This window comes from Neodiprion lecontei, chromosome 6 (genome assembly GCF_021901455.1).
Source record: "Neodiprion lecontei isolate iyNeoLeco1 chromosome 6, iyNeoLeco1.1, whole genome shotgun sequence".
NCBI lineage: Eukaryota > Metazoa > Arthropoda > Insecta > Hymenoptera > Diprionidae > Neodiprion > Neodiprion lecontei.
Window position 1 is genome coordinate 13,860,741 of NC_060265.1, and position 8,953 is coordinate 13,869,693.

Consider the following 8,953-nt stretch of genomic DNA (forward strand, 5'->3'; position numbering starts at 1 on the left):
AAGCCTCGTACCGACGGCTACCACGATCTTCGAGTGTGATGCTTCACACCTCAATTTGGCTACTCCTAGCGTAAGTACAAGCATTTTGTTACTTACTCGAGTCACCATAAACTTATCGAAGGACAAATCGTGATCGAAACTAAGAATTTGATGGTCAAACTTGAATCACTCAAATAAATAAAGTCAAAGCTTGACTCGAGGTAAATTTAAAAATAAATTCACAATGGACGTAAACGAAAACGATGACCGGAGATCGGCAGTACCTCCCACTATTGTTGAGACTGCAGAAGAAGGACAATCCGTCACTTCTGAATCCCGGTTTGAAGAGAGATTTTGGGATTTGACGAACCAAATGACTCAGCTTGCGAATAGGCTACAAGAAGCCACCGAACGTAATGATTCAACTGCAATGGGCAGATACCGTCTTGGTCTAGAGCAATTAAACGGAGAGAGGTTAACTGCGCGTCAACTTGCTCGCCGCGAAGATTTTCCTATAGAAGAGGTTACCCGTTTTATTCAATTGAGAAATCAAGAACGCCGTGAACACGACTTCATTCGTCGCAATAATGTAGAAATAAATCGAAACTCTGAAACAGTTCCGCGTCCCGAAGACACGCTTGAAAGCGTCACCAACCAAATGTTTCAGGAAATGCAACAACCGGATAACCAATCAACCGAAGAAAACCGTCAAGAGGAAGCTCTTACAAATAGTAATACCAATTGAGAAGCAATCAACAACTATTATCGCTTAACAACTAACGATGATTCGAATGTTTCTAATATTTTGAGACCGCCCGGAAACCATACCGGAGCGATACCGCGAATTCAACTAGATACCGCGCGTCTCGTTGAATCAGAGGTGGAAGGTCCTACTCAGATAGCTCCCTCAACCGTAACAAACCCACCACGTTACTCGACATTATACGGGCTCGCTCAAAACCGATTGCTGCCACCGACACCGCGCATCGATGAGGTGGGCTCCCCAGCCAATTCGGACTCGGACCATCAAGGTATAAATGCGATGCCAATACCGATCCTTCACCAAAATCGCTCATTAGAAAACGACCGATTCTCCACCGCGCGAGCCAATGTAAACCATGATATCTTGTCGGATACGGATTCGACACTGCAACGCGTTCTCGAGGAAAGCCGACGTTTATCACGGATGCCGAACGTACGCCTTACACCAAGGCCTAGTCCACAGTGGCCTAATGGTCCGACGGATTACGAAATCCCACGAGGTACTGGTAGCAATACCCGTAACAACGTCCCGCGTTGTCGTCCAGAACAGCAAGAAAAGGATGAACTTCAAAGAACCTTGGAAATGTCTGCTACTTTACCACATCGTCGTCCTGACACTGTGACGTTCAGTATGTCCCAGTTGCTGAGTGATCACGAAGCTTTACGCCAACAGCAAGAGATAATGAGGAACATTAAGGAACTAGCGCGAAGAAACCAAACAAGAATTCAACTACCGGCAACTGCGCCATCCCGAGACGTGCTTCCCCCTCGGAATCCAAGAGACCCAGGCCCGTATGCACGAACGGAAGCTTACTTGAATGATGTCAGCCTACGCCCCGATGCTGCCGGAAGATACCCCGGAGAACCAAATCGCCCAGCGGACGAGCCCTATGCGATCCACGATTTCCTACCCGCGTTTCAAGCCATCAAGATGATTGATTGCCGACTGGAAGGAAAAGCAGGCGAAGACGTACACGCTTGGATCATGCAAGTAAAAGCCGCCGATATGGTAGTTATGCCAACCCAACGGTTCCCGTTTTTGAGCATGGTAATCAGCTTGAAGACAGGAGGAGCTCTTCAGAAGACCATCAACCAGAGGAGACCTCGTACAATCCCAACTTTCCTCGAAGTTATAAGATCAGCCGTTATTGTCGAGATAAGTGCCACCACATTGGAAATGGAGCTTGGCAGAACAGGCCAAAAGGGCGACACTGTGGACGCCTACAATCTCAAATTCAATCAGATCTACCAAGACCTCGTAGCTGCCTTCTCGAATCAACAACTACGAACGAACATCGATTCTAATCTTCAAGACCTCGAAAATAGAGTGTGCCAGTACTATCTGCACGGATTTAATCCGAGGATATTCCATCAAGTCAAAAGCTGTCAGTACTTCAAGTTACTAGAAGCCCAGAAGGCCGCGAAAGAAGCCGAAGGCGAGGAATTGAATTTCCGAATGCATCAACAACAGCTGATGAACAGTAACGACACAGCCTCGAAACCCTCGTTTTGGAACAAGTCCCAAATTTACGGGCCAGGCAGCGCATCAGATACGCGAAGATTCCAGGTGCAACAAAGAACCTCGACGAACTCGCGAAGGTCAACTCCTCGACCACCAGCGTCTGTCCACCACCACGATGAAGCGGAACAAGATGAAGATAAAGAACTCCAGAGATGTGAATGCCACACCTGTAACACACATCGGACCGCCCATGAACAACAAGCAGTATGTCATAATTGCGGAACCAGAGGACACTACAGCCGGAACTTCTACGCTCCGCGCCGACCACAAAACGACTAACGCCGTAATACTAACGGCAATAAGCGAGACGCAAATTTTCAAAACGCCAGCCTCAAAGACAAACCGCCCAACGACCAAGTCAATTGCACGTCAGAGGAACTTCAGTCAGAGGAAGAGGAAATAGAGGGACAGGAGGACGAACTAGAGGACGAGTGCCAATAGGAGCCCGTGTATGTTCAGTTTCACAGAGGTTACTACAGTGTGCTGTAATAAAATTTGGAGAAACAAAGCAAGGAGTAGCCCTTATGGTCGATACAGGTGCATCAATAAACCTCATAAAACGAAGGTTATTTATCCATCGGATAAACAAATTTGTCCAATTATCAAACGCAAAATTTCCATTAAGACTGGCAAAGCGCTAAATTCCGCGAATGAAATTGCTGTACTAACTCACATGGGGCTAAAGGACGAATTTGTCATTATACCAGACAATTATCTGCCTGACGAAGAAGATGGAATCATGGGAAACCCGTTTATGAGGAGGCGAGATTTCCAGTTGAATGCCTCGACGCTCACCCTGAAGAATAAGATACACCACCTTAGTAGCGACCGAAAAATTCGATTTAAACCAAATTCGGTGAACAAAATTGCCATTGATACCGACGAATAGAATCTCGATCTCATGTGACGCATGGTCTATAAAGACGGAATGCCTATGGAAAATATCCCGGTGCAGATTGTACACACGAACAATCATGGTACGGCTCATGGAATCATCACCACCGCTGAAGACGAAGATATCGAGCTCGGACTGGAGAACGTCCAAGTCCACCGAGTAAAGAATATGTCAACCCCGGGTGTATGGCAACAACCACGTGATGAAAGAGAGCAGGCGCTCCAACATACTGTCGACTTGAAACACCTACCGGAGGAGTACCAGAAAGAAATTTAGAGTATTCTTTAGGATTTCAGCAATATCTTTGCCTTACGGGAGGAAGACATGGTCAATGGAACTTCAATGACTGAACATCGCATCGAGTTTTCAGATCCTCAACGCATTGTAAATGTGAAAAGTTTCCGTGCTCCACAGCTGCACCAGCAGGTTGTAAAAGAGGGAGTAGAGAAAATGTTGAAACAAGGAATAATAACGGAATTCGAGTCGCCCTACAACTCGCCAGTTTGGGTTGTACCCAAAAAACCGGGCCCCGACGGAAAGCCCAAGTATAGAATTGTGATCGATTTCAGGAAGATTAATGAACTTACCGTTCAGGATTCTTATCCGATACCAATAATCGAGGATTTACTCGATCACATGGAAAGGGCCAAGTTCTTCACTACTGTCGACATGTCCGCAGGTTTCCACCAGATCAACATGGCTGCTGACTCCAAGAAATATACTGCCTTCTCAACCCCCGACGGGCATTTCGAATACCAACGAATGCCTTTCGGATTACAGAACGCTCCTGCGACCTTCCAACGCATGATGAACGATGCGCTGAGAGGATTGAATCAGAAGATCTGTTGCGTCTACATTAATGACGTTATAATTTTTGGTGAAACGGAGGAAGAACACCATCGAAATGTAAGAACCGTATTTCAGCGTTTAAGACAATGTAACCTGAAACTCCAGCCAGAGAGGTACGCCTTCATGAAAACTGAAGTGAGATACCTCGGATATGTCATCACTGACGAAGGGAGCAAACCAGATCCAGAAAAGACCAGAGCGATACAACAATTACCCGTTCCAGTCAACGTCAAGAGGATTCGATCCTTCTTTGGTTTGACGGGGTATTACCGAAAGTTCATACAAAACTATTTAATGTTAGCGAAGCCATTAACAAGGTTAACAAGAAAGGACACCCCATGGGATTGGTCAGCAGCCTGCCAAGAAGCCTTTGAAACCCTGAAAGAAAAGTTGGTCACACCACCGATACTTGTGAGATCAGACCCAGCTAAACAATACGTCGTCACCACCGACGCGTCAAACGATGGAATTGGAGCGGTACTATCTCAAGACGGCCACCCCATATATTTCTTATCTCGAACCCTGAATGATGCGGAAAGGAATCACAGCACGACAGAGAAGGAAATGCTTGCTGTTGTATGGGCCGTCAAGAGACTAAGAGTATATTTGCTCAATACACCAGATAAACCCTTCATCATCCGCACCGATCATCGTGCACTCGTATGGCTGAAAAATTGCGTAGACCCCAGTCAACGCCTGCTGCGTTGGAGACTAAGATTGGAGGAATACTCATTCCTGATAGAACATGTTTCGGGAAAAAGTAACGTAGTAGCGGATGAGTTATCTAGAGTCTTTCGCACAAAGGAAGAGATCTTCGGAAAACTCACCGAATGGGAAATGGGACTATACGAAATCACACCCATTGATAGGAATCCCAAGTGGGTCCACCATATTGCCGCACGCCACATTGACATCGAGAGATTGCCACTCACAACAGGCAGGACAAAATCTCACATCAAACTCGTTCCCAACCGAAATCGAAACGGGGAGGACGGCAAATGGGTGAAGATTACCCTAGAAGAAAAGGATGCCTCTGACAACACCCTGATTATACCAAAGAATCAGACTGATAGACGTGAGAAACTCAGAAACTACATTCATCCGAAAAGCTACGAAAAGATATACTTCTGGATTGACCCTAAGAAAACCACCAAAGAAGAAACCAATTCGATCATTGAAGATCTCAAGAGGATACGTCAGGACTCAGGTGTAGACATATCATTTTGCTTGACAGGAAAGGATGTGCCTAACAAACAGCAACAGAGAGAAATCATGGCCAGCGCTCACAACGACATCAATGGACACTTTGGCCTAGCAAAAACAATTGACCGAGTAAAAGAAACGGCCGTATGGTCACGTATGGAGAATGATATCAATTCCTTTATCCAGGCATGCCCCACGTGTCAGATGTATAAAAAGGAAAGGATACAAATGAAATCACCCGCTATTCTTCTCGAAACCTTTGCTGAAAAACCTCCTGATCAAATTTCAATAGATATCGTCGGACCTCTGGTCGAATCTTGGAATAAACACCGATATATCCTCACGATGCAGGATTCAATAACTAAATTCATTAAATGTGCCCCACTTACGAACAAAACCGCGACAGAAGTTATCAAGGCTCTATCAAAGTACAGGATAGGTAACTTCGGGTGCCCCAAAGTAATCCTGATGGACATGGGAAAGGAGTTTTGTAACGAGCTGACCGATTCCTCTCTCGAACACTATAATATCAAACATATCACCACAACTGCATATCACCCGCAGTCGAACGGCTCTATAGAACGAATGCATAGTGTCTTGAAAGACTATATTCGAACTGCCTGCAAAGAGAGAATACACACATTCGGGACAAGGTTTTAATAGAAATGGCACGTGCCTATAACACTTCCGTTCATCAATCAACAGGTGAAATGCCTCACAACCTCATGTTCTGTCACGAAGCCAACAACCCTCACGGTTTCCGCGAAAACCGATTGGGCACCGTGATTAGTAAGAAAATTTTGTGGATACGAAAATGGGACGAACGGTTCGAGAAAGCTCTGGTCTGGCTTACCAAGTCCAGAGAGAAAAACCAAAAACAAGTGGACCAAGGAACACGACGACAAACTCCTTTATATCAAGTGGGAGATGAAGTAATGATCAAGAACCATACGCGACAGAACGCCTTGGAAAGGATTTGGAATGGACCATTCGTCGTCGTCGAGATCAACGAACAAAAAGGAAATATCACTTACAAGAAAACCGCGGATGATTCCACAGCGTCTTATTGGAAGACCCATCTGAATAATACCAAACCGTACTACGAATACGACGCCGGACCAAGGGAAAACGATCCAATCCCTAGAATTAAACTAAAACGGGTTCAGGGTAACGATTGGATCTCCACGGAATAGAGTCTTAGTTTCTTTTGTTATAGGTGTAGCAGTCTGTCCCTAGCCTACTTCGATGTCTCAGTTATCAATGGGACTCTACTCCAGGAGGAAGTGGGCAAAGTATACATGTACCAGGAAAGATGGAAGATATTCCAATCCATTGACGCAAGTGGGTTCACCAAACCATAACTCGACATTCACGACAAACTCGGAGGCCTCCAGACGATACGGGATACCTATCTGGACCATTGGAACCCTGGTCAGCGATTCCTCGCCCAGTCCGCCCTGGACGCTTTAGATTTAGAATTTGCCCGTGCCTCGTCACACAAGAATATTTTGGAAGTCATTTTAGACTTGGGTGCGCCTATTCTTCAAATGACGCACCGCCCCTCTGAATTGAGGGAATCTCAATCCCACGGAACCAAAACAAGTACTCCGAAAGCGCTCGCGTCGAGCGACGTTACTTACGAAGCCTCGCGCGAAGCTGAGGCGGTATTTGGAAAACATGTCCTTCTGACGGGCCTGGCAAATGAAATGTATCCCCTAAGGAAATCGTATCTCACGCCAAACATCAGACCGAGAAGAGGAATGTTTAACTTTTTAGGAACGATCCAAAAATCAATCTATGGACCTGCTGACGCGGATGATTTGGAAATAGTTAATGGGAATCTAGCCTCACTAAAAAATGTAACGGACACTCTAAATCTTGTTGTAACCAAGTCCTTGCACGTAAATCAAATCCAAATTAATATCTTGAATACAAATCAACTCAAACTTAAACACTCTTTGGAAACTGTATGGGGACAATTAGAATCATTAAAAATAAAAGGTAACGAAACGCTTGCTTATCAGGAATACATGGAAGCTATAACTCTAAGTTTATTTGAAATTAAGGAACTGCAACGACTAATCGACCTGGTAATGACTGCCGTGCAATTAGGAAGGCATGGTGTCATCGATAACACCCTTTTTACTCCAAAGGAGCTTATGACAGCTCTTCAAGCTTTCGACGCCAATGACTAAAAGACACTAATACCTATTGAGGAGGAAAATTACGAGAAGTTTATTAAAATAAGTGATTTAACTATAACCACAGATGAAGGCAAACTTATCTATATACTCACAGTGCCTTACTTAGAAAAGGAACCTTGTGTAATAATTCAGAATACCCCGGTACCCGTAAGAATAAATCACACTTATGTAACGCTTAACCCAACATATGCTTTGAAATTAGTACGTAAGAATTTTATAAGAGAAGTCACATTTTCTCAACTGAAACAGATAACCGATTATTTCATTGGTGATTACCGCGATGTGGGACATCGCAACGATACTATTGAACTTTGTGAGAAAATAACTGATCCCATACCACGAGGATGCACTCTGAGTCGTTTTCTCATCACAGATATTGCTTACATAAGAACGCTGGGATCGCAAATAATCTTACCTTTGAAGCCAATTGAGGTAACCATAACATGCGCTTCAATGCAGACTTTTATTATTCAAATCACCAAGCCATCCCTGATAACCACGAATCAGAGCTGCGAACTCCAAACTTTGAAAACGTGAGTCAAATTAATCGTAAAACATACGACTTCTCAATTAACAGAAATACATGCAGATACCATTTCCATGCTAAACAAATTTGTAACAGGCCGGGAAATTGTATTGCATCACGTGATTAACTTGGATACCCTGAAGGATCAAGGACAAGCCATTTTAGACCTTGAGAGTGTCCTCGCGAATAACGAAGCGACCCTTCGGGTGAACAATACATGGGCTAACTTCAAAGGTATAGGGATCCCATCAATAGTTGCCGTTTCTGGAACGATATCCGTCTTGTCTATTCTACTCTTGCTGTGGAAATTTAATATACCCACCTATATTTCGGCGTTCGCCGGATATTGTTGCCAAAGGAATCCCTCTGCTTTGGAAGTAGTAGAACGAAGGAAATTAAAACGCAGGATTGAGACACAAGCTAAACGTAACGAAAGAATCCTACGAGAAATCAGAAGCCGCAGAGACGCGCCTTTGTCTTCGTCGGGGGATGTGATGGAGCTGGAACATTTCTAATGAAATGTAACAGTTTATATCCTCTCGTAGGAACATGCCGGGGATCATTTAGAAGAGTGCAAAATTTATCATGCAGCGTAGCCCGCCTTATGCGCTTGGCTTTCTTATCGGCAGCAGTGCTCAAATTACGCGATTATGCACTTCATATGTACTGTCGCCGAGCCCGGCGAGAGGCTGTGTGAGCAGTCTCAATGCTGCTTCCAGGCGTAACGCACGTCTAACTTAATATAATATAACGTTAACGCTTCCTTTTATAATTTGTTGTTATCAATTATCATTCAATTCTCTGTTTGAATAAACATATAAATACATATATAATCGTTGCGCAATATTTGCATGACAAAACCAACAAACGCCGACCTAACCACAGGAAATAAATAGACGACATACGATAAATTCACCAAACGCAATAAATATAATTGATGCAGCTATCATAGAGAATACCCACAACTTACATAGTACACAAATCCAACATCAAGAAAGCCCAGAACCAACAAA